At 41.2% G+C, this 4,521-nt stretch overlaps 1 long non-coding RNA gene across 1 annotated transcript; it reads left to right on the top strand.

The window, feature by feature from the left end:
* The first annotated feature begins 1,235 nt into the window (after window positions 1-1,235).
* On the top strand, window positions 1,236-2,888 carry LOC147623208 (uncharacterized). Its single transcript, XR_015269408.1, has 2 exons — window positions 1,236-1,957; window positions 2,039-2,888. It is a non-coding gene; the product is annotated as an uncharacterized LOC147623208 (long non-coding RNA).
* The last annotated feature ends 1,633 nt before the right edge of the window (window positions 2,889-4,521 follow it).

The raw sequence follows: 4,521 nt of genomic DNA, 5'->3' as shown, positions 1-4,521 counted from the left end.
GGCCCAACTCTACTACATTGGGTGCCATGTTGCAGTGTCCTATGCGGGATATTTTAGGGTGATATGAAAGTTGGACACTTTGTTTTGGGATGAGATATGACATTTTAGCTCTTATTACTTTCTTTGATTTTTATTTTTAGTACCCATTATGATGTATTTCATGGATAGGATCATGGATAGGATGTAACCTTTTGGTCTCATAGGTTATTTTGGCCTTTTGTAGACGTTAATACAACTTTCTTTCTATCTGTTCTTTATCTATGCTGATTGTTCTTGCATCAAGAGTTCCTATGTAGTGCTTAGGGTTGCCGCGGTTGGCCAGTTGATTAATAGAAGACTCCCAGAGCTTCCGCATGTAACACCAATGTCACATGCCGAAAGAAGACTCCCAAAGCTTCCACGTGTGACAGCTGCCCAGAGCTTCCGCATGTAACACCAATGTCACATGCCGAAAGAAGACTCCCAAAGCTTCCGCACTCCCAAAGCTTCCGCGTGTGACAGCTGCTGTCACACGCGGAAGCTTTGGGAGTCTTCTTTCGGCATGTGACATTGGTGTTACATGCGGAAGCTCTGGGAGTCTTCTATTAATCAACTGGCCAACCTGCTGTTGGTGAGCTCGATGGACACACTCGTATATATATTGATGCTGCCGACTGGAAGTACACGACCTCCAACCCTTGGCCGACAGGGTTCTGGTCCATCTCTATCTCTCTCTCTCTTCTTTGTCCATGTTGATTGTTCTTGCATCAAGAGTTCCTATGCAGTGCATAGAGCTGAAAGAGGACTCCCAGAGCTTCCGCATGTGACACCAATGTCACATGTGGAAGCTTGGGAGTCTTCTTTCAGCATGTGACATTGGTGTCACATACGAAAGCTCTGGGAGTCTTCTTTTTAGCCCTAAGCAGTGCATAGGAATTCTTGATGCAAGAACAATGAACATAGACAGAGAATAGAGAGAGATGGCTGTGTATTCAATATATTCATATGATACAAAAAGTACATTAATCTCTGGTTGCCTTAGCAACCCCAAAGGTCTATCTAATGACCAATCTCCATAGGGGGGAGAGAGAACTAACGATGAGCAATAGTATGCCTTTTATAGGCTCTTGGAGGAATTAATCAATTGGCCAACTTGCTGTCGGCGAGCTTGATTGACACTCATAAATATTGATGCTGCAGATTGGAAATACACGACCTCCAACACTTGGCCAACAAGGTTCTGGTCCCACCTCTAGCCTTCATCAAGCCTGTGAGACAGCATATATTGCTCAAATCTTGATGTTTATCTTGTTGTAAATTAGGGATTAGCCTGGGATTAAGCATGTCCATGTGCATGCACATGACATTTAAACTGCTTGCAAGGTCCAACTTTTAGCCAAAAAGATATTGAACCAAGGAAAAATCTCCAAAGCTTTGCTTGGATCATCGACTTCATGTCCAATTGAACTCTTCTATTGAGTGCTGGATAGGATATTGGAAACATCTTTTCAATCTTCATAGAATTTAAAGATGAATGCTACCCACACACTTGTTCCTAGCATGTGGAATGGGTGCCATCAACTTTTTGTTTCATAAAGCCCATGACTTTGTAAACTCATCCTCTTGTTGCGTTAGCTTCTCCATTGGCTTCAACTTGAGAGCCATGTCCTTGTTCCATGCAATTTGTAGCAGGGAGCGTAGATCTTGGGAGGATTAACCATTGATTTAACTAAACACACTTGAGCATGAAAGATGAAACCACATAATCTCAAGACCTTAACAGTTGCACGAAGGGAACCAACCCCCCCTTCCCTGCCCCTACCCCTTCTTAAGGTGTTTCATCACTTACCTTGCATTTAAATGTTGTTTGTGGTATAATTCTTCACTTGAAATGCTTTTCTCCAGCAGGTATTGGTCTTTGCGGTGCTCATGGGTACCCTGGGCTTCACAGGAGCTGATCGACCACGTTCAGCAGGAGGTACAGCCATGTATTAAAGTGGTTTGGCTGTACAAACAGCTTTTGCAGGCTCTAATGATGATGTGGTAGCTGGTACAATAGGTACAGTTAAGCCAGTAGTAGCTGTGGTATACCTAGCAGCTTTGGGCACCTGCTGTTTTGATGGTCCTTTGGAGAAGGTCTAAGAGGCATGGGACACGGGGGGCTTACTGGTGTGGTTGGAAGCCTTGATCATTGACACTGACAACTCAGAGGTTATTTCGCTTGGTTTCTCTTCCAATATAGTGCCGCTTGCATCCAAGATGATTTCACCAATTTGATCAAAGTGAACTCTCATGTCATGGTAAGTGATGGCTGTGGACGGAGAGCATATTCCTCTTGATATCTGGTACATAGAGAGCATCCAAAAGCTTTTTAGTATCACCATTGCTCAAAACAAAAGAAATAGTGCCTGTGCCTTAAACTAGGCATTTGACATTATTCTCACGCTACAAGGATGGCATCTTCTACTAGCCGCAGAAATGTATACCAATCCTTATAATTAGTCATGTGTTGGGATGCCACTATTGATGATCCATGAGCCGTCAAGGGTTGAAGAATGGTTTGTCTTTGCACAAATTTTCTCAATTGCTACAAAGAACTTCAATTCCACTTCGGCACTATTACTTGGCTCCTCCTTGGTTGGGCTTCAATGTGCCATTCTTCTTTGTTGGGGTTGGGAATCTCATGTGTGCGTCCCCTTGTGTGTGTGAATCCTTGTTTGTTGTCCGTATGGGTGTGTGAACATCCCCTAAAAGGGTTATTGTTATAGTAGTGTGTGATCACATTCTTATAAGTGGATAAGTGTGCCACATGTCATACACTCATTAGAGAGTGGTATTTGTATGGGTCAAAAGATAAGGCTGCAAGCCTACAAAAGCATTATACTTGGTGAGTGAACAACTCTCCTATCAATTAAGCAACCATCATTGATTTGTGAAATATACACTTGAGCTTTCACATCTCTCTCTCTCTCTCTCTCTCTCTCTCTCTCTCTCTCTCTCTCTCTCTCTCTCTCTCTCTCTCTCTCTCTTCGTTTGTACTATACATGGACACTATTTGTATCTCTTTTTGTCTCATAGACACATTGGGTCTTTTGAAGACGTTTAATATAACTCTTTTTTTTTCGTGAAATGGTGTTTTATATTATATGTAAAGAATGTACATCAGCCACATGGCTCAACGAAGGTTAGACCATCTCTTTCTATTTTCAAGAGGAAGATGCACTTTTATAAACCATCTCTTTCTATTTTCAAGAGGGAGATGCACTTTTAGACCATCTCTTTCTATTTTTGAAAAAAGGCAAAAGAATTTTACTATAAAAGAGGCTAGCTATCCTCATTATGCATATGTGAGGAGAGGTAAGAAAGTCATTTATGTAGATTTAAGAAGAAATAACTTCATAATCATTTTTGTGACAAGGAGAAACAACACTTAGAGCTTGAGAGCAAGAAGACAAGGAGGCTAAAGCTACTCTATCAAGTGTGGAGATTCCTTTGCAAAGAGAAGACTATCACATCGTGGCAGAGGTGATGCCCAAAGTGTACGCGAGAAAGTGTTTTAAAGCCCTTGAAGAAAAGCTCATTGAATTATTCTTTGAAGGACTACACTCTTGTGTGCATCCAAAACACAAGAGAAGACAACCGGTTGTGTGACCCATTGGTAGCCATTGGGGTGGCACACAGATAGGTGAGTTTCTCGAACTCTTGTGCGTGTATGGTAAGCCATCATGTACAAATTAGGAGATTCCAAAGAATTTGTTTTCAATCTTGTTTGATGGTGATACCATGCTGAATTTAATCAGCCAACACACTTTGTAAAAGATTCCGGAGGAATAATATATATTCCTAAGAAGGGGTTTGGTCTTTTCAGGTCTATGTTCTATCGGCTTTCTCTCTTCTATTCTTATCTCTCTCTCTCTCTCTCTCTCTCTCTCTCTCTCTCGTGATTGTTAAAATTCTGAGTGGTTTGCTTCAAAATTCAGTAATGATTAAAGTTAGCTGTGTGATTAGCAGTGAATAGTTTGTTATGCAACTGGGGTTGGTATCAGAGCGATGTTATCTTCCTTATCTTATTGGTAATTGAAGACGATGTTATGATCCATGTTATTTGATAGACGATAGTCATGCTCATTTATTATTTGAGGGGGACGCCCGAGTATTTTTACTAGTCAGTAATGGATGGATTTCCATGTGTGGGTGGGCTCCCATATGTATTTGGTGACATTTTCGTATTCGATTTATGTTTTTTATGATGATGCTTATTTCTTATGAACGCGTTAGGATTGATTGATGCAATGTTAATTGATTGTTTTACTGATGTGGTTTATGTTTATGAGTTTAGGTGATGAGGTGTGCAAGGGTACCGACTTAGGTGTTGCACAGTGCGAAGGTACTGATTTAGGTGTCGCACGGATGGTGGATTGAGTCATGGCGTGTGGACAGATCTCATTATTATATTCACAATATTTTGTGGTCGTATGATGGCGTTTGATATTATTTTGACATCATTGTGATGTGTGTGCGCATGCGTCAATTTATTGTACA

Source organism: Cibotium barometz, chromosome 27, assembly GCF_041138505.1.
Source record: "Cibotium barometz isolate CiBa-2024 chromosome 27, ASM4113850v1, whole genome shotgun sequence".
In the NCBI taxonomy this organism is placed as follows: Eukaryota; Viridiplantae; Streptophyta; class Polypodiopsida; order Cyatheales; family Cibotiaceae; genus Cibotium; species Cibotium barometz.
Note: the sequence above shows the minus strand (reverse complement) of the source record. Positions and strands in the feature narration are given on the sequence as shown.